This window comes from Sorex fumeus, unplaced genomic scaffold (assembly GCF_029834395.1).
Source record: "Sorex fumeus unplaced genomic scaffold, SorFum_2.1 ptg000006l, whole genome shotgun sequence".
Lineage (NCBI taxonomy): Eukaryota > Metazoa > Chordata > Mammalia > Eulipotyphla > Soricidae > Sorex > Sorex fumeus.
The window spans coordinates 55377911-55400821 of record NW_026606063.1 but is presented as its reverse complement, the minus strand read 5'-3'; positions in this window follow the sequence as shown (position 1 = coordinate 55400821).

The following is a 22911-nucleotide window of genomic DNA, read 5'->3' as shown; positions in this document are numbered from 1 at the left end:
GCCACATCTATTCAAATGTAAACGTCCGATTCGGGTTGTTAGGCATTTGAATGAATCAATGCTCTTGGCCAAGTTTGTGTTGACAAGGACACCGACGCCTCCAACACCTCTTTTATCGCATGTTCCGAGGAACAATTCTTCTCCAGTGTCGAAAACAGCGTGGTGAGATTCGTGCCTTCTTGTCTCGGTCAGACCAATGATGTCGTACTTGATCACTCGCGCTTGTACCATCAGGTCCTCGATGGATGCATCTGATGCTAGTGTACGTGCATTGAAAGTACAGACGATCATTTTTGTCTTCCTTCGTTGTGGCAGCCTAGGTCGGCCTTGAGATTTTGTCGGCCTCTCCTTTCTCATCCTTCTCAGTGCTGCCATGTCGGTGAAGCCTTCAGGGTCAGGTGAATGAGACCAGTTGTAGTTACTGGTTTTGGCATATCGAATACACAGTGGATAGCTTGCCAGGCTCTTTCGTGCGGGCGGAATACTCTCGGTAGCTTGCCAGTCTTTCCGAGAGGGATAGAGGTTTTTGGGGTGACCTCTAATCACCCTTGTAGGTGTTACCATATTTGAACCCTATCAAATATGGTACGACAATTCCAGAAGATGGGTATTTAGTGTCTTATGATGTGTCGCGCGGCTGGGTAGGGTCCGGAAAGCACCCTACCCAGATAAATACCCCACTGGCAGACTTCCACTCTCGACACTACTTCCACTACCCAGCCATCGCCACACTCCAGGACGCTTTCCGGACCCGTGCGGCCGCTCCGGCCGAGACCCACGCACGATTGAAGACCCACAGAACAAGATAAGCGGAACTCTCTGAGACCTTGGACTCCAGGCTCGGCGGACCCAGGGACAGAGCTTCTCTGCTTGCTCCCACCACCACAGGTGACAAAGGGATTCTAATCAGGAGCTCCACCCTACCCTGCCCTGTCTGCTTCCATCAACCACCCAGGGATCGAATTGTGCACAGGAGACCCACCCTACCCAGATAAATACCCCACTGGCAGACTTCCACTCTCGACACTACTTCCACTACCCAGCCGTCGCCACACTCCAGGACGCTTTCCGGATCCGCGCAAGCGGCCGCGCGACACATCATAAGGGTGTGTATATCTGGTATTAAAAACCCATGTGAGGGGCCGACGAGATCGGGTGCGTTCAGGGTGGTATGGCCGAGGGGCTGGAGCATTAGCACAGTGGTAGGGCGTTTGCCTTGTGCGCAGCCAGCCCGGCCGTGCTGGGTTCAATTCCTCCAACCCTCTCGGAGAGCCTGGCAAGCTACCCGTGATGTATTTAATGTGCCAAACACAGTAACAAGAAGTCTCACAATGGAGATGTTACTGGGCCCGCTCGAGCAAATCGATGAACAATGGGAGGACAGTGACAGACAGTGTGAGGGGCCGAAGTGATAACACAGCTGGTAGAGCATTTGCCTTGCACACGGCTCACCAGGGTTTGATTCCTGGCATCCCATATGTCCTGAGCACAGCCAAGAGTAATTCCTTAGTGCAGAGCCAGTAGTAACCTGAGACCATTGCTGGGTTTGACCCCAAGAGGAAAAAAAAAAACAAAGCTCCATGTGATTAGAATAACCCATTAGTTAGTACAAAATAATCTCCCATTTCAAGATCCTTAATTACAACTGAAAACTTCCTAACATACACAGTTTCTAGAGGAGCAGGTATTAAACTTTTCTGGGGTGGGGTCACACTTCTGCTGATGGGTATGGGAATCTTTCATTATCTGCACATACAAAGCAACACATCTGAGCTTACTGCTTGAATGTAACTCAATGCATTCTCTGTGCAGTACACTGTATTGTCTTGTATGTTCACCCTGTTAGTTTCAAGAGGAAAGAGGGAATTCATTAAGTATGAGATGGACTACTTCAGATACAGGAGAACCAGAAAAGATCAGTATGCAAATTAAGAAAAATATTGGCCAGAAATATTTGTTCTTTTATCACATGTGAAAAAAAAATTACCGATTGTTTAGTGTCAGGAATCAAACCTGTGGCTTACACATGTGAACTGTGTGCTCTGTTGCTGAACTATACACCCCACACCCCTTTGAATTTTTGTTCATTTGCAGGGCCCACACTCATCAGTTCTGGGGTGGGGAAGCTACGCTTGCTCAGGGCTGGGGGTCATTTTCACCAGAATTCAGGGATTATGTGGTGCCAGAGATAGAACTGGGATTCTGGCATGTAAAACATGTCCCAGTCCTTTAAGATATCTCTTTATCTATTCCAGTGGAAAAAAAAAGAATGTGTAATGTAGCTACATAAAGTTATTTTATAAATTTGGGAATGATTTTAGCACAAAAACAAGAGTCAGTCCTGAGCACTGCCAAGTGTGGCCTTTAAAATTAAACAACAAAAAACAACCCAAACCCTCAAACCTACTGTTTAGCATTAATAAGATTTTTTCACTAAGTATACTTTATTGTAGGAATTTTCAAAAAGATCTTTCAAATTATCTTGCATATTTAATCATCCTGCTCAGCTTTATTCATTTAATGTGTCCTATGTCAAATGACAAAATAATTTTGAAATTGACTTAAATTTTAGCCATTTAGGTCTTAAAATCCCAGTGAGTTCTAACAAAACATTTTTGTGAATCAGAGAAGGGAAGAAATATAAAGGAGTTTTTAAAAACCCATATTTGGGTATCCATTGATGGTAATGTGAGTCTTTTACAAATGCCTGGAAATGCCTGGGTGGAATATGAAAGGAGTTAATTCAGGGACATAACTCTTTATGCTCTTTCACTTAGTAGTCTAAAGACATTGAAGGATGCTAATTGATGTAGCTTTTGTATTTTTGGTGACTCATTATTCTTTCATTATAAAGGAGACTTTACACATAATAAGCTAGATTTTTTTACTTATGAATCTCATAGGCTTTTGCGACTCAGACAAAAGGAAATGTTTATATTATTGCTCCTCTATCTACACCTGCAATTTTCTAGACAAGTTGTTTCCAAAATTATAAAGATAGAATGTTTCAAAATCCTCCTGGCCTTTAAACCAGGTTAATTATCCTTATATCTGCCCTGGACTTGATCTGCACTATACATTCTTCCCTTTGTCAAAAATCCTTTGCTCCATGTTTTGGGTTTGTGCAACTTTCTCAACAGCAAGGTTATCCAAAAATTATCAGAAATAATGATTAATACTACACATAAATCCAACCTGTTAATAAGTAATTCTCTAGTAAATGTGACTAAAATTATTAGCATCTGCTAATAAGCTGATATTATTGTGTCAATTATTTTCTGTTGGTAAAATGCCATACTTTGCCTTCTGTAACCTCTAATTTCAAGATCTGGAAGCCTGTAACTCCAATTCCCAGATTCCTTTACCAACTGGTTTTCAGTCAGTAGTGGAGAAAAGAAGGCCTTTTATCTGGTACCAGTGATAGAGGAGTCTCCATTGTATAGATTTTATACAGATCACATCATTCCCTTTCTGTGAAGGTAGAGTTTCTATACTGGTCACACAGAAAATTCTAGCGACAATTGCCAATAGAGGACTTTAACAAAAAATATTAGAAGCAGCTTTCTTGTTTTGGGTAATATTGTTTTTCTTCTGAACCTTTTTCTATTAGCTCTTCAACAATAATATATCGTATCTTGGAGCTGGAGTGATAGCACAGGAGGTAGGGTGTTTGCCTGGCACGCGGCAGACCCAGGTTGGATTCCCAGCATCCCATATGGTCCCCTGAGCACCGCCAGGAGTAATTCCTGAGTGCAGAGCCAGGAGTAACCCCTGAGCATCGCCAGGTGTGACTCAAAAAGAAAAAAAAAGAATAATATATTGTATCTTCAAAAGTAAGCTAATCTGGGGGCATGGTGCTACCAACAGGTCAACCTGTACATGTGGGGCGAGTACATCAGCATCCTGATGTTGCCTTCAGGCTTCCTGACACCCCAAAATTGCCATTGTGCCTTTGGTCAAACCCCAGCAACTTTGGGCCAAGATTACCAAGAAATTAAATGGCCAAAAGTTAGGTAAGTGGGAGCAATGCCCACAAACCACCTCTGGCTCAGCTATACAGCTCATTTATTGGACTTATTTCAGAGACCCATAGATAAATCTTGAATGAGATCAAAAGCCACAATTAATCTCTGACCCGTGTATGGCTGAACCGACTGGGGTAACTCAGAGGGAGCAGGTTGGCCTGGTGCCCGCCCAAGCAGAGTCGCCAGCAGCCACTATCTTCCACAATCAAAAATCGCTGCTATACCCCCTGGCCTGACTCCAGCATCTCAGGACGAACCTAAGACATAATCTGCTGAAAATTGTGGTATGTGAGTTTTGTGACTTAATTCTCCAGGCTTTCTCAGAGTTGGGGTGGGCTATCTCCCCCCACTTCCCAATATTCACGGAAGCACTGGCAGTCACCCCCACAAACCAACTCATGCACCATCCTGTAAACTCTGCTACTGGCCTTGCCTCAGAGACCCCTAAATAAATATCAAAACAGATCCAAAACTGCAGTTAATCTCGGACCCATGCATGGCTAAAAAGACTGGGGTAAATTGGAGTGGGGCAGGTTGGCCTGTGCCTGCCCAAGCAGAGCCCTTAGTAGCCACTTGCTTCCACAATCCAAAATTGCTACCAAACCCCCAGCCTGACTCCACCATCTCAGGATGGACCTCACCAAGATATAATCTGCTGAAAATTTTGGTTTGTGGATTTTGTGACTGAAATCTCCAGGCTTTCTTAAGCTTGGGATGTGCTACTTCCTCCCACCTCCCTGTACTTTCAGGAGCCTAGGCAGTCACATCCACACCTCAAAGCTGCCACCTAATTGAAAAGCTAATTCAGCCTTACCATTCCAATAAAAATACCAAATGTCCTGAACCATGACCTCTTAGCACCTGTATTGCAAACCATTATGCATAAAAAAGAAAAGGAGAGAGAGAGAGCAAGAAGGAAAGCGCCTACCATAGAGGAAGGCTGGGGGTAGGGGGTGAGGGGTTGGAGGATGGTTGTGGGAAAATGGGGGACATTGATGGTGGAAGGTGTGCCCTGGTGGAGGGATGGGTGCTGGATCATTGTATGACTGAAACTCAATTATGAACAGCTTTGTAATGGTCTATCTCAGATATGCAATTAAAAAAAAATTTTTTTAAAAAGCAATGTGGAATTTATACCCAACTCAATAAGCTTAATCAATGGCTGAATAAATAGCAGTAATCCTACATAAAAAAAGCTAATCTTAGCCACAGATCTGACTTTTTTTTCCTTAATTCATAAGTTCATTTTTTATTATATCTTTCTCTTCCCTTCTCTGGGTTGACACAATGACCATGGTTATGATGTTCACAATTTTGGTTGTGGTGTTTTCTGGGGAAGTCGCACTTATTTAGTTGAGGTGCTTAGACAAGTGCTTGCTGGGTTGGAGGGGTGTCTCTGTTGATGATGGGTATATGGGGAGCCACAGAGGTCAAAGGTACCAGAGAGTATGTGCTGCAGGGCTCCTGCTAAGGTCCACTCAGTTCCGGTGGCCTCCCAAGCTCCGGTGACGAGAAGGTCAGCACTCAGAAGCCCACAGGAACACCTGCATTGCCTGGAGGAGAAAGACGATCTCCGCCCAGGTTTCCAGAGCCCACAGTCTGTTCCCACAGAAAACATTAGGAGAGGACACATAGTAAAGCAAAGAAATTTTATTTAGGAAATATGAGGAGAAAGAGTGAAGAAGTAACACGTTCCAGAGTGAACATGGGTTTCTCCAAGAGAGGGAGAGTGTAGTAACAGGAAGCAAAGAAATAAGTGGAAGCAAAGGAATAAGTGGAAGCAAAGGAATAGCTCCAAATGGAGACACAGGTGACTTCCAGGAGTAGAGTATATGCCCCCCCCCCATAAAATTAAAGGGAAAAGGAGGCACACCAGAGTCATGGTTGTGGGAACTTCCAAGATGAAAGGACATCCAGAAAGTATAGAGAAATAGTTATGTACCATAGAAGATAGGTGTAGGGAGCTCACAGACAAGATGACACATACGTGCCTTGCTTCTTCAAAGCAGGTCTTAAAGGGTGTTTCCAAGCTGTCTACCTTGAAGTCCACTAGGCCACTGTCAAAAAAGAAGTGCTAAATCCTTGCTTGATGGCTCCTCCTTTGAGCAGGTTCAGACTTTTTTTTTTTTTTGGTTCAGACTTTTAAAAATGCACCTAAAACTTATTTTTAAAGTGATATTCTGAAGCGCCAGGTCACTTTAAATCTCCACCCATGGAACAGGGAGCCAATCAGGATGTAGAAAAGGATTGGGGGGGGGCGGGATTTGGCAGCATGTAAAAGGGAGCCCCCAGCCCCATATCTGGCCTTAGCTCTCCCTCTCCCTCTCCCCTTCTCACACTACCAGGCCTCTTTCTCATCTTTCTCCTCTCTCCTCTTCTCTCTCTCCCTCCCTTCTCCCTCTTTCCTCACTTCCTCCTCTCTTCTCTCTCCCTCCCCTCTCCCTCTCTTCTCTCTTCTTTCTCTTCTCTTCTCTTCCTCCCCTCTCCTCGTCTCTCTCCCTCTCATCCTCTTCTCTCTCTTCTCTCACCCCTTTCTCTCTCCCCCCTCCCTCTCCCTCACATCTTTTCTCTCTCCTCTCTTCCTCCTCTCTTTCTCTCTTCCTCCTCTCTCTCTCTCTTCCTCCTCTCTCTCTCTCTCTCTCTCTCTCTCTCTCTCTCTCTCTCTCTCTCTCTCTCTCTGTTCTCTTTCCTCTCCACCTCCCCTCCCCGCCCCCTTCCTCTCCACACACTCTCTCTGGATGCTCTTCTCTCTCCCTGTGGATCAGGTAGGGTGGCCAACCAGACACTGGGCCCAGTACCACTCAGGACCAGGCAGGGGCAGGTACAGGCAGGGTTCAGACACCTGGGTACTGAGAAGGTACTGAGCACAGGACTCGCACCCATGTGCACGTGGCCAGAGACCAGGAAAACCAGGACTAGATGACAGGAACTTCTGGGGTACAGGTGGGAGATCCAGCGACGTTAGGAACTAGGACTCTTGCAGCGGCAGCAGCTGTGGCAGGAGAAGCAGGAAAGCGCGCACGGGACAGAGAGCAGGGACAGGACCCCACCATCTTCATGGGGGACCAGCAGACAGTGTGGGACAGGAGAGGGGAGTCATTCGGGACTGGGCAGCGTCAGAGACAGGACCTGGTCATCATTCATTGGTAAAGGAGAGATCTGGACTTTTGGGGAGGAACCTGGAACCTTCTTTTCTGTACAATAAACTTTGAATCTTCATATGCAAATTTTCCATGCAATTCTCAAGAACCCACCAGCGCAGGAAAAATCCGCTTTCCTGTGACAAAAGGGTTCCCCTTCCTGTTTGTAGCTTCAACTTTTTTTTTTCTTTTTGGGTGACACCTGGCGATGCACAGGGGTTACTCCTGGCTCATGCGCTCAGGAGTTACCACTGGCAGTGCTCGGTGGACCATATGGGATGCTGGGAATTGAACCCAGGTCAGCAGGGTGCAAGGCAAACGCCCTACCCGCTGTGCTTTCGCTCCAGCCCCAACTTCTTGTCCCCGTGATCACACTTTTTATCCAGTTACAGAGCTTACCAGAAGTCACACTCTTCAAATGGAATGCTAACGTGTACCTGGTTGCAACTATTTACAGCACGGTCATCAGAAAAAGCCCGGGTGCGAGGTACACAATGTAGAACTGCCAAGATGTGCTTGGTGCATGTGGTAAGCAAAAGAAATCAAAGTGGCAGCTTCACATTTGTGAAGTAGGAGGTTTAATGATCTCTCAGTCCTGCTGTATGGCTTCTTGTGTCCACTCTGCTGAAGGGTTGGCTCTCTCTCCTCACTTAGTATGCTTTTACCTCTAGACTCAGAATCTCTATAGACAAGTTATGCCTAGATAGAAAAATACACATTTCAAAGCATGAGATCTTTAAGAAGCTCAATATTCCAGTGTTTTCAGTATCTAGAATATTTCAGTCACAGATAATTTATTTAAATTGTTTTTTAACTTTTTACATTAGAAAGCCACCATTATTTCCTATTGCTGAAGATTATGACTTGAATGTTGAATGAATAAAACTGATGAGACTTTGCATTCAAATGTTTGCATCAACCTCTCTAAAATGAGTACTTTGCAACTTATTAATCAAAAGACAATTTAATCAAATAATTTCTTGATCCCATTAGATCATTTGAAATCATGAAACTTAAAATATGCATTCTAATTTCTTCTAAAGAAATACAAGAAATAACACATGCAATGTATATTTCTGTTTCTGTTTGGGGTCACACTCAGCAGTACTCAGGGATTACTCCTGGCTCTGTGCTCTGGGATCACTCCTGGAGGGGTGCGGAGAGCCATATGGGGTACCAGGGATCAAACTTGGGTCAGCCATGAGCAAGAGAAGCACCCTACTCACTGTACTATCTCTCTGGCCCCAGTGCTTTGTTGTATGATCCCTAAAGCTTAACATTTGGGTAGTAAATTGGAACTGAGTATGAAGACTACATGTAAAACTAGTACTACACATAATAGTGAAGTGCATATTTTCAGTAATTATACAGTATAATTATAGTAATGGATTCAGTAAAATGGCTTCACCCTTAAAAATCAGTTGAGAAATACAACAGCTATTTCCATAATAAAGTGTCACATTTATTCTTTCAGAAGCCCTCCTTAAAAACCTTTTTTGCAGGGTTAGGAAGATATCGAGTGGTTCAATTCCTGGCACCCCATATGGTCCCTGAAACACTGTCAGGAGTAATCCCTGAGCACCACCAGATATGGTTCCTCACAACAAACAAACAAAAAATTTGCAATAGGCAGAAGATAACTCAGTGTCTTGAACTACAAACCTAAGGCCTGTGAAGACAAGAGTTTGATTCCCAGCAGCACCCAGCATACCAGAGAACAATCTCTGGCACACTGCAAACAAGTGTAAGAGCTCTGGTCATCACAGCAATAGTAATAATGGATATTGGAGAATAAATGGATAGAAAGGAGAATAAATAAATATGCTTGCTTGGTTTTGTGTGAACTATGTGGTGCCAGAGATGAACCTGGACTTCCTGTATGCAAAGCATGTGCTTTGTCTGTTGAGCTCTCTCAGGACCTAGATAAATACGCTGAAAACTCTTCTTGATATAATTTTTTGTAATTATACATGGCAAACTGTTCTTGTTCATTATTTAAATCAAATCAACATTTTTAAAAGAAACTAACCACAATGCAGTATGTTTGGCTACAAAGTTACAAAGACACTTACTGATAGAGCTAAAAAGAGGTCAATGAAGTGGAACAATAAGAACAAAAAGAAGCAACAGAAAAACAAACACTTCTTAGCCTGGCAAATGAAGATTTCTCAAAACTTCAGAAAGTTTTAAAGCATACTTTTAAAGTGCATGCATAAAATTTTTAGAGAAGTGAACAGAGACTAATATTAATTCTCAGGTGTCAAAATGCTAACAAGTGCATTTTGTTTACATATAGCAAAATATTTATTTTATTGTATTTCATCACTCTGATGAAAATATTGTTCTTAAGAATTTGTTGGACAAAGCTGACATGGCTTAATGATATTCTCAGTTTGGTGCTTGGGAGAACCATGCTGTGGCAGGGGTGTATGGTACTCCAGTGTATAAAGCATATGCTTCAACCCTCTCAGATTCCCCCTGGCCACACTCTGGACTTTCAAGAAATCCAGATGGCTTAAATTCCATACTTTGAGTCTACATTGTTCAATATTATCCAATATGATATAGTCACATATGAATATTTAGCAAGATAGCAGTACAAGGAGAATTTGTGTTTGCCTGCTCACAAGATCACAACAAGCCAACACCAAAACTAGGATTACTCTACATAGAAAATAACCTGAATTCCCACAATCCTTCCTCCCTCAAAAAAAATAACTCTAAAACCCTATGGTCAAGGACAAAGGTCAGTACCCAAACGAATTGGAGGCAGAAAAACGCACTCACTAAAAAAGAAGTACCACCAAGAAATGGAGCCCAGTGGAGCAGGAGAGATAGTACAATAGTTAAGGTGCTTCCCTAGCGTTTTGTTTAGCATTTGTTAGCGTTTTGTTTAGCATTTCTGGTCCAGCATTATGGGACCATATCCTGTAATGCTGGATATAGACCTTGATTCAGCCTAGTGCAAGGCAAGGCAAGGACTTTTCTCTATAATCAAATAGCTCCATTTAAAATAGTGTTCAGGGGGCTGGAGCAATAGCACAGCAGGTAGGGTGTTTGCCTTGCACGCAGCCAACCCGGGTTCGATTCCCAGCATCCCATATGGTCCCCTGAGCACTGCTAGAGTGCAGAACCAGGAATAACCCCTGTGCATCGCGGGGAGTGACCCAAAAAGCAAAAATAAATAAATAAAATAGTGTTCAGGAACTAGAGAAATCATTCAATAAACTCAGTACATACTTACACATGGGAGACCGTGGTTTGATCCTTATCACTGGTCTCCTAAATATAACCAGATATGCCCTCCTGACAAAACAAAACCAAATAGCATCTCAAAACATCAGGTACTTGGGAATCAATTTAACAAAGGTTGTGAACACTGAAAACTGTGTAAGTCACTATTGAGAGAAATAGAAGAAGCCATAGCGATACCACAGCAGGTAGGAAGAACCTTGCACATGGCTGACTCAGGTTCAATCCCAGACATCCCATATGTTCCCCTAAGCCAGTCAGGAATGATCATGAGTGCAGAACTAAGAAGCCCACACACCACTGGGTGTGGCCCCAAATCAGAACAAAAGAAATAGAAGACACCAGAAATGGGGAAATTAATCCATATTCATAGAACTGTCACTGTCACTGTCCTCCCATTGTTCATCGATTTGCTCGAGCGGGCTCACTAACGTCTTCATTTTGAGACTTCTCGTTACTGTGTTTGGCATATCGAATACAAGCTTTGCCGTGCAGGCGAGATACTCATGGTAGTTTGCCGGGCTCTCCGAGAGGGGCAGAGGAATCGAACTCTGGTTGGCCATGTTGGCTGTGTGCAAGGCAAATGCCCTACCAGCTGTGCTATCTCTCCAGGCCGTTCATAGAACAGAAAAATTAATATTGTTAAATGTCCATCCTACTCAAAACATTATAGATTTAATTCCATCTGCATCAAAATACTGATGACATTCCTTAAGGACTTAGAACAAACTGTACTAAAAGTTTCATGGAACAATAAAGCTCCCCAGAGAGCCAGAACAGTTCTAAGAAAAACAAAGATGGGAGGCATGGTGTACTGGGCAGTGCCGCCGGGTGAACTCATATTGTACAAGCTAGATACATGCTCTAGTACTTGAGCCATATTCTGGGTTCCCAAGTAAACATTCTAATAAATGATGTGTATGATTTTACCTTTCTATTTTTGTGGGCTTCCCAACAGTGATCCAGAACCCACAGACCTGATCCTTTGCCTAGCTGTGCAAGCCTGATAATTCAGTGCTGGTACCCAGTGCCGTGGGCTGCTATCTCAAAACCTGGAGGTACACAGACTCCACCAGGGATACACCTGGGAAACTACGAGAGACCATGTGGTGCCAGAGATGGAACTCTATGCCAAGCTTGTGCTCCAGTTCTTTGAACTATCTTTCCAACCCTGTACATATTTATGTACAATCCTAACTAAGAGATAAAAAAGGGAGACTTCAGGGGCTGGAGCAATAGCACAGCAGGTAGGGCATTTGCCTTGCACGCGGCCAACACAGGTTCGATTCCCAGCATCCCATATGGTCCCCTGAGCTCTGCCAGGAGTGATTCCTGAGTGCAGAGCCTTAGTAACCCCTGAGCATTGCCAGGTGTGACCCCCCTCCCAAAACGGAGACTTAAAATGAAGAAAACAGTAAGCTCCTAAAGGAAAAAAATTAATATAAAGATCTAAAAACACAAAGCACTCTTGAATAAAATACATATCACTTAGAGACAAAAAAAGCACAAAACATTGATTTTAAAGGCCTTTATATGGACAATGAAAGTTATAGATAAAAGGAAACATTATTTTATCTGATAAAAGTATATCAGATAACATACCATCATGTAATTAAATATATTTCTAAGATTTCAAGTCTTTTACTAGTTTCCTATCTCCCAATTCTAATAGGAAACCAAGTTCTCTAAGACCATGAGGCCATTCGGAAGCTGGGTCCTCTGGTACACACTTAGTCTCCTCCTCCTTTCTTTTATCCATCATCTGCCATCTGGTGGTCAGCATCAGCAAGGACAGTTCCACTGCTTTGGGACGCCTAGGGTTGACTGTTGGCAGTTCTTTAATTGCTCTTCCGGTTAAGAAATTGAAGGTGAGTGTCTGGGTCAAAAGACACAAAATTCCAATTTTACTTAAAAGCACTCTGACATAAAATGACAGGATGTATGCTTTGGCAAATATATTGTTTAAGAACAGGGCTTTTGTGTGTTTGTAAATTTGTATAATAAGTTAAAAACAGAAACAGAGCAAGAAGATTGTTCCCACAAATACAAATGATCAACAAATATATAACAAATGGTCCCTCTTATTAACAATTTGCCTATGTTTATAAGCAAATTGAAATATCTAAAAAATATTTTACTCTGGATTAAAAAGCATCATTAAGAAACTAGTTTTTAATGCTGAAAAACTGTGGAAAATAAACACATGATTTTTTGGGCTAGATTATAAATTAGTATACTTTTTGGAAGGCAATTTGATGACACAAAAGAGAAATTTTATTGCTCCCCTAACTTCATATCCAAACACTCAGAGTTCTACTTCCGTTTTATGAAACTACTCAGAAAAAAAGTAAAAATGCATGCACACTGATGTTTATAGGACTGTTAGAAGAGCAAAATATTGGAAATTAACATTATTTAGATATTTGTTAAATAAAGGTACAATTTATATATTATATAAATGGGGGACAGGAGCGATAGCACGGCGGGTAGGGCGTTTGCCTTGCAGCTGACCCAGGTTCGATTCCTCCACCCCTCTCGGAGAGCCTGTCAAGCTACCCAGAGTATCTCACCCGCCCGGCAAAGCCTGACATAAAATGACAGCTACCCGTGACGTATTCTATATGCCAAAAACAATAACAACAAGTCTCACAATTTGTTGTGAGACATTACTGGTGCCGCCGGAGCAAATCAATGAACAATGGGAGGACAGTGCTACAATGCTAGATAAATGGGAATGGCCTCCTTTATGTTAAAGATAATAATACATGATCACTTCATTTGATCACTTGACTTCCTGTTAATCATGATTTGCTTGAGCAGGCGCCAGGAACGTCTCCATTTGTCCCTGTCGCGTGCTAATGTAGCCCAGTGGCATTTGTTCGTTCTAGGAACAGGAAGAGCCTCAAACTGATCCTTCAGGGTCTTGACAAAAAAGTCTGACCATCTGGTAGGTGGGCGACCACGTGATCTTTTGACGTCCTGAGGAATCCAGTCTGTAACAGCTCTAGTCCAGCGGTCATCCCCAAATCTCCTTATGTGTCCAGCCATCTGATTTTTGGCGACTTGGCAAAGGAGACAGCGTCCCTGATTCTTGACCGTCAACGGAGGTTGGAACTCCGGATTCTTTTTTTTTTTTTCTGCTTTAATTTTTTTTTTTATTAGTGAAACACCATGGGGTACAGTTGTAGATTTACAAATTTTTGTGCTTGGATCTCGGTCATACCACGATCAAATACCCATCCCTCCACCAGTGCCCATTTTTCACCACCAGGATAATATCCCTCCCCCCCCCATCCTCCCATCCCCCCATCCCCCCTGCCACTGTGGCAGGGCATTCCCTTTTGTTTTCTCTCTCCTCCTGGGTGTTGTGATCAGCCAAAGAGGCATTGAGTGGCGAACATGTTCAGTCCAGTCTACTTTCAACCTGCATCTCCCCTCCTGGGAGGATCCTCCAAACACCCTCCACTTGGTGTTTCCGTTTCTATCTGAATTGTCCTTTCCCCTAGAATACCCAGCTGGCCTCTAAGTTATGGAGTAATTCTCCTGGTGTTGCTCTCAGCTATTCTTGGGTATTCTGTACCTCCAAAGAAACAGTGACCAAAATACAAAGACAGTCTACAGAATGGGAAAGAATATTCACCGAATACACATCTGACAAGGGGTTGATATCAAGGATATACAAAATACTGGTTGAACTCCACAAGAAGAAAACATCCAACCCCATCAAAAATGGGGCAATGAAATGAACAGAAACTTTCTCAAAGAAGAAATCCGAATGGCAAAAAAGCACATGAGAAAATGCTCTACATCATTAATCATCAGGGAGATGCAGATCAAAACCACAATGAGATACCATCTCACACCTCAGAGACTGGCCCACATTCAAAAGAACAAAAGCAACCGTTGCTGACGCGGATGTGGCGAGAAAGGGACACTCCTTCACTGTTGGTGGGAATGCCGACTGGTTCAGCCCTTTTGGAAAACAGTATGGACGTTCCTCAAAAAATTAGAAATTGAGCTCCCATTTGACCCAGCGATACCACTCCTGGGAATATATCCCGGAGAGGCAAAAATGTGTAGCCGAAGTGACATCTGCACTTGTTTGTTCATTGCAGCACTCTTTACAGTAGCCAGAAACTGGAAGAGACCTGAGTGCCCAAGAACAGATGACTGGTTAAAGAAACTTTGGTACATCTACACAATGGAGTACTATGTGGCTCTTAGAAAAGATGAAGTCATGAACTTTATATACAAGTGGTACAATATGGAAAGTATCATGCTAAGCGAAATGAGTCAGAAAGAGAGGGATAGACATAGAAAGATAGCATTCATCTGGGGGATATAAAAAGGAACTCCGGATTCTTTCTCTCATTTGAGTGAAACGTGATACTCCAAGTATAGCTCTTTCGATTTCTCTTTGGGAGACCCGAATAGCGTTCTCATCCTGTTTTCCTAGGGCCCAGGTCTCTCCCAGAGCCGGAGGTGTTTTGTGGCAAGGAGGAAGTTTCAGGCAGTAATTCCAAGGTTGTCAAAGGTTGTACTGACTGATTCCCAAGTTGAATTTGACTTTCTATCATTAAGATAAAGGCTAATCAGAATACTGTAAAAATGAGCAAGCTTCAGGCTCGATTTACCAAAATGAGCTAGTGTTAATATTTGTCTTTTTTCCTTCACAATTCTCTCTTCTTTATCAATGTGAGATTAACATAAGATTTCTTATACCCACCAACACCTACTAAATCTGTGCCAGATGAAAGACTATATATGGTACCTGTCCCTCAGGGCTTTACATTCTCTTGAAAATTGGCTTTTCAACAAATACCAGCTCCTGTAAATAAGGAACCATTATCAAAAAATCAAAAATAAAAAAAATCAAAAAAATCAAAAAAATTAAAAAAAAGGGCTGGAGCGATAGCACAGCGGGTAGGGCGTTTGCCTTACACGCGGCCAACATGGCCGACCCGAGTTCGATTCCTCCGCCCCTCTCGGAGAGCCCGGCAAGCTACCGAGAGTATTAGATATGCCAGACACAGTAACAACAAAGTCTCCAATGGAGACGTTACTGGGCCCGCTCGAGCAAATCGACGATCAACGGGAGGGCCTTTACCTTTTTACCTTACCTATCAAAAAATAAAAAAATTCTTAAGCAGGTGTAACATGTAACTCAGTACTAGATCCCTTGCCTTGCATGCATGAGGCCCTGGGTTAAGCTCTAACAACCCCCCAATAAATTATATATATACATATATAAATAATTTAAAGATTAGAAGTACACTATGATGTAAAATAAGGTTGACACAAAAAACTGTACAACTATTGTTTAGTAAACCAATATGATTTGTAAACTTTTATCTGCAGGTGACTTCAGAACAAGATACAGCTACATTTTTTACTATTAGAAAAGCAAGTGCCAATAATACCAGTAAACTATTCCTTGAACTAGTAAAGTCTAAATATACAAAAACATTAAAAAAATTAGTATTTCCAAGTATCAACTTTGGAAGCAGAGTTAAGTATGAAGTGCTTTACAAAATTTGTTAACTGTGCCAAGAGATAGAATTAACATGTAGCTAAATGCTATATCTATATATAGCTACATGCTGTATCTGTATCATTTTTCAATGTAAGCACATGGACTATAAAAGACAGTAGCAGAGTCACAAAAAAAATGACATCAAGAACTAAAAACATGAAGAGAATATGATATACATGCCTCCAAATTCTAAATTCTTGCATAATAAAACCCCAAATCAAACTTTCTAGCAAAAAGTCTGATAAGAGCAATACATTAGCATCTTGCTTGTTAAAATATATAGAGACATAAGGCTGGAAAGATAAGAGCAGTGCTTAATAGTCTCTTGTCTTCCTTGCAGCCAACTTGGGTTCCATCCCCAGCACCCCATAAGATTTCAGGAGCCCCTCCAGGAGTGATCCCTGAGTACAGAACCAAGAGCCCTGAGCATAGCCAGATGCAGCCCAACAATAAAAATGTGTGTGTATGTGTGTGCATAACAATGTGGGGGTGGTAAAACCTCTTAATTTTTTTCATGATTATCAGTAAATACTCGGTTTATTTCATATACCTATCTCCAAGACTACTCAGATTTGGGCCGAGCATCCTCCACCCAGATCCTCCAAATTCCAGTAGGCGGGGGTCACACCCACCAACTGGTCCCCTGGCACCATGTAATCCCATCAACGGCCAAGACTCAGAGACTATAAAAACCAGCTCCCGGAAGAGAACAGTGCAGTCTCCTGCCCCCACGCCTGACTGTCCTCGCTCGCCAGGACACCTTGGAGGGGAGCGGGTTGAGCTTTCCTCCCCGCCCCGACCAGGGCTCCGGCAGCCAAAGACCTCCAGGACCAGCCACCACCATGCTGAGACCACTCTCCGCACACATGAAGGTACTGGCAGAGGGACAAAGCCACGCGGGTTCCGGGGCCGAGATCTCCAAGCCTACTCGGATTTGGGCCGAGCATCCTCCACCCAGATCCTCCAAATTCCAGTAGGCGGGGGTCACACCCACCAACTGGCCCCCTGGCGCCGTGTAATCCCATCAACGGCCAAGACTCAGAGACTATAAAAACCAGCTCCCAGAACCGCAGGACATCTTATTATGACATCTTATTATCTCATTCCTACTTTGGACAAACTGGCAGGTTACCGAATGTCGCCTGCCCACACGGCAGAGTCTGGCAAACTCCCCGTGGCGTACCCAATATGCCAAATACCAGTAACAATGATGGGTCTCATTCTCCTAAAGAGCCTTGAATATAATCTCAGGGCTAGGATGAAGGAGACATTACTGGCGCTGGCTCGAGGCAATCGACGAATAACAGGATGATTTGTGATTGTGATTGTGATTATATACCTATAAAGTCAAGGTCACATAAAAATTTCACTGGCATTACTCCCGGGATACAAAAAGGGGACACAAGTGGAAATATTTTCTGCTTTAGCATAAGATAAATGGACTGATCATAGTGCCAGGGAACTGGACAAAGTTCTTAAGACCCTGGGAAGTCTCCATAGAAGAAATAAGGCTGCAGCTAACACTTCAATATATCTAAGAAGCTACAGAACAAACAGAAAATTGGACAACATTAAAAGTTAAACATGAAGCTATAGCTCAAAGGACTAAGTGCATGCTTTTGTATTCAGGAGACCCAAGTTTAATACCTCAAACTGCATGGTCCCCTAAGCACGTCCAGGAGCAACTTTCATGCACAGAACTGGGAATAAGTCCCAATGAGGGTGACTCTCCCTCTACTCCTCAAAAAAAAGTTAAAACAGAAAATGTTACTGATATAATTTTGAAGGTTTGAGTGCCCAAATATGGAAGTGCAAAGCTAAAGAAGTGATTTTTGAGAAAGAGGGAACCTTAGCACAAACAAATTTATGTTTAACTCACAGACTTGCACTGGACAGTTCATGTCTTGAGTTTGTTATGAATATCTTGTATATTAATCAGACCTAGAGAGGAAAATTACTTGATCACTTGATATCCAGTTACTCACTGATTTGCACCGGCGGACACCAGTAATGTCTCCATTCATCCCTGTTATGTGCTAGTGCAACCCAATGGCGTCTGCTCGTTCTAGGAGTATGAAGAGCCTCAAACCGATCGTTCAAGGTCAAAATGAAGAATCTGACCATCTCATAGATGGACAGCCACGCGGTCTTTTGACATCCCATGGAATCCAGTCTGTAACGGATCTAGTCCAGTGTCGTCTCCAAATCTCATTATGTGTCTAGCCCACCTGATTTTCAACGCCTTCGTCGCATGACATTCTCGAGGGTGGCATTGAAGAGTTTTGGTGAAATGGTATCACCCTGCCGAACCTCTCTCTTGACATGGATGATCACTTCTTTGTAGAATGGTGAAATCCTGGTAGTGAATCCGCAATACAGCTCACGGAGGATCCTGATGTATTGAGTTTGAATGCCCTTATTGGCTAGGGCTTCAATGACCGCTTCCGTCTCAACAGAATCAAAGGCCTTCTTTAAATCAGTGAATGTTAGACAGAGCGGCATCTTGAACTCCCGAGAAACCTCAATGAGCTTGGTTATCATGTGGATATGGTCGATTGTACTGAATCCTTTTCAGAAACTGGCTTGCTCGCATGGTTGTCCTTCATCTAGTGTTCTGCCAATCCTATTCAGGATAACTCAAGTGAACAGCTTGTAGATGACAGACAATAGGCAGATTGGGTGATAGTTGCCAATGTTGTGGATGTCTCCCTTCTTGTACAGTAGTATAGTCCTGCTGGTTTTCCACTGGGATGGAACCTTACATTCAGACAGGTAGCGTGTGAAGAACTGAGCCAGTGTATTGATAAGTACTGATTGCAGGTTCTTTAGGTGTTCAGGTCTGACCTTGTCTGGGCCAGGTGCTGTTCATTTCTTTACCGACAAAATGGCGTGTCAGATTTCAGAAGGGAGAACATTGGGAACGACATATCCATCCTGTGTAATTTGGTATGTGGGCAGGTGGATGTGGATATTGAGTATATCTGAGTAGAAGTCATGGATAACCTTCTCCATTGCCCTTCTGGAAGATGTGATAGATCCATCAGGACGTTGGAGGGCAGTCATCTTGGTCTTGTAGTTGGCGAAGGACAGGTGGGCGTTACGAATGCTTTTCCTGGCTTCTGCCACATCTACCAGCACTTCTGCTCTTCTCTTTTTGAGGTCTTCCTTGATGGCATCTTGGCACTGCTTTGCAAACTCGGACATTCACTTGCGGTTGCCTGAGGCATGCCAGACCACATTGGCAAATAAGCTCAAGAGTATTTGAAGACAGGTGTTCTTTTGTGGCTATCTCTCTCTTGGCATTCCTCGCACAATCATTGAGGTGCTGAACCAGTTGATCGTATTCCTCATCAATGTTTTCAATGATGGCATCTTCCCATGTTGCAGCAATGGTGCCAAAGAGCTCCCAGTTGGTGGTCGTTCTGGGAGTTCTCTTCTTAAACTTTGCAGTCCTTTCTCTCTGCTCTGTGAAGTAGAATTTTGCATGAGGGAGACGGTGGTCTGAATTTTGGGACAACAGCGACATCGGTCAGGCAAAACCATTGATTGAATATGATGTGGTCTATTTTGTTGTGGAACTGTCCACCGGGAGACTCCCAAGTCCAACGTTTAGATTCGGCCTTCTGGAACTGTGAGTTACCATGGATGGTCTTGGTTGACATGAAGAACTCAGACAGTCTCTCACCCAGATCGTTCCATTCTAGGCCATGGGTCCCAATGTGGAGTTCTTTGGCTGGTCTTTAATTGGATGTTGATTCATAGACAAGGAAGATAGAAACTGCCAGCAGTGAGCCACATCTATTCAAGTGCAATCGTCCCATTCAGGCGATTATTGTTAGGCATTCAAATGAATCAATGCTCATGGCCAAGTTCATGTTGACAAGGACACCAACGCCTCCGACGCCTCTTTTATCGCATGTTCTGAGGAACAGTTCTTCTCCAGTGTCAAAAATGGCGTGATGTGATTGATGCCTTCTTGTCTCAGTCAGACCAATGATATCATACTTGATCTTTCGCGCTTGTACCATTAGGTCCTCGATGGATGCATCCTATGCCAGCATATGTGCATTGAAAGCACAGACGATCATTTTTGTCTTTCTTTGTTTTGGCAGCCTAGTTCAGCCTTGAGATTTTATCAGCCTCTCCTTCCTCATCCTCCTCAACGTTGCCATATTGGTGACTCCTTCAGGGTCAGGAGAATGAGACCCATCGTAATTATTGGTTTTGGCATATCGAATACACAATGGATAGCTTGCCAGGCTCTGCCTTGCGGGTGGAATACTCTCAGTAGCTTGCCAGGCTCTCCAAGAGGAATAGAGACTTTTGGGGCGGCCTTTAATCGCCCTTGTAAGTGTTCCCTTGGTTCAAACCATATTTGAACCCTATTGAATATGGTTTGGCAATCCTGGAAGATGGGTATTAAGTGTACATAATACATAATACATGGGGGAACTGAAAGGAGGTGGGTGAATATAATTAAGACATTTCTAATTGATCCTTTTAACCTCCCTTACAGTCAGTCAACAGAAACAGCGAAGGGTAGGGTTAGGTTTTATACATACCACTGCATAGGTAGGCATTGGAAGACTGATCAAGGTAAGCAGGCAAAGTGTGCAAATAACAAGGCAGATTGCAGACCGATAAAGGTCCAATTAATGGCACTGGTGATCTAGGAGAGGTCACCAAATGAAGGTAGAAGCAAGAGGCCTGAGCAGAAGAGGCAGAGAAGCATGCCACAAAGAGAAGCATGTCAGAGAAGAGAAGATGGGGCCGGGAGAGCTAGTACAGTGGGCTGGGCATTTGCATTGCATGACCTCCACCCAGGTTTGATCCCCGGGTCCCTGAGCCGATCAGGAGTGATCTCTGTGCATAGAGCCAGAAAAGAGCCCTGAGCTTCATCATTTGGCACAAAAACAAAATCAGAAACAGGAAAAAGAGAGGTGCCTTTGGTTTGTTGTCACAGATGTGGAGGTTCCTGTTTCTGCAGTTGCTGCAGCCACAGCCCGAAGAGAAATACCAGCATGAGCTGTTAAATAAACATTTGCAAAATAAAAGACCTATAACATCAAAGACATCTGTATTCCTACATGTTGATCCCAACGACCATAGACTTAGTCAGTATCCACTGTAACATTAAAGCGTGTATTTAAAAAAGCAGAAGGCAACCCCCAGTACCACATGTAGTCCCCACAGCACCACCAAGGGTTAATCTGAGTCAGGAACATCCCTGAGTTCCACCTAGTATGACACATCTCCCAAATCCCAGAAATAATTAACAATCTGATGCATTTCTACTTCTTTAGGTTTGAAAGAAGTACCAGTTTCCCTTTCTTCACTGTATAGTTCTATACTTTTTGAGTTTTTTCAATGAACATTATATAACTTTTCCAATAATAAAGGTAAAAATTTTAAATGAAGTTTTTTTGTTTTTTTACCTATCATCATTGAAAAGTATTCCAAAGAAAAAAACTACACAGAACCACTTTACTAGTACTCAGTCAGAATGGTTCCTCCACTTAATTTTTTTCTGTTTTTGTTTGAGAGTCCTTATCACAATGTTCTGAGCCCCAACTGTGTATTTTGAAATTATTTTGACTATTTCTCCTAAAATATTATAACAGGATTTAGAGCATCATGATCTAGGACAATCCGTGATTTGTTACTCTACTAGAAGCCCAAACTATTAATCTTTCAAGCTGAAAGATTCCAAAGTAGGTTCACAAGATGAATTAATTGACAGAAGAAAGCATTAAAACTTCAACCTGTACATTTATATCTAATTCTTTCATCATTTTAGTTTTCAATGGGGGCAGGGGCGGTACAGTCAATAGTGCTCAGGGTTTACTTGTGGCTCTGCACTTAAGGATTACTCCCAGCTGGCTCTAGGGATGCCAGAGATCAAACCTGATTGGATGTGTGCAAGACAAATGCTCTACTCACCGTACAATTGCTCTGGCCCTTAATTATTATTGTACAATAGTGGTCCCTATGTATATTTGAACATTTTTAAGCTCATAAATAATTTTATTGCTCGATTTGCAATAAAATAGCACAGCGGTAGGGCGTTTGCCTTGCACGCAGCCAACATGGCTGACCCGAGTTCGATTCCTCCGCCCCTCTCGGAGAGCCTGGCAAGCTACCAAGAGTATTCGATATGCCAGACACAGTAACAACAAAGTCTCCAATGGAGACGTTACTGGGCCCGCTCGAGCAAATCGATGATCAACGGGAGGGCCTTTACTTTACGTTTAAATAATTTTATAGTCATATATTACTACTTATAAAAAAATTTACTCGGGAGTATGGTGCCGCCAGCAGGTCAGTCTGTACCTGTGAGGTGAGTGCATCAGCAACCTCATGGCGCCTTCAGGCTTCCAGATACCCCAAAGTTGCTGCTGTGCCTTTGGCCAGACCCCAAAAACTTGGGGCAAAGTTTACCAAGAAAGTAAACGGCCAAAAGTTAGGTATGTGGGAAACACACCCACAAACCACCTCTGGCTCAGCTATATAATTAGAGGCATGGCCTCTCTTGTTCCTGATTGAACTGCTTAATGGCCATGATCCCAGAGACTCAGAAACAAATCTCGAAACCCAGTGGCTTTTGGCAGAAATGCGTCCAGTCCCTGCAGTAGGTTACCGGTGCTGGGCCAACCCAGGTGGGAATAAGTTTTGTGCCTTGGCCTGTTTCCCTGGGTAGCCCAGTGAGCGCCATCCTTCAGAAGCTACTGGACAGTGAGGTTTGGGCCCCCAGTGACGAGACACACAGGGTCTCATGGGATGTGGGGGGGAGCCGGGTCTGTCCTCCCCACCCCAACGAGACCCCAAGTCATCGCCCACGAACAGACTCTCTGGCTCCTGATCAAGCTGCTTAATGGCCATGATTCCAGAGACTCAGAAACAAATCTCGAAACCCAGTGGCTTTTGGCAGAAATGCATCCGGACCCCACAGTATGTTACTGTC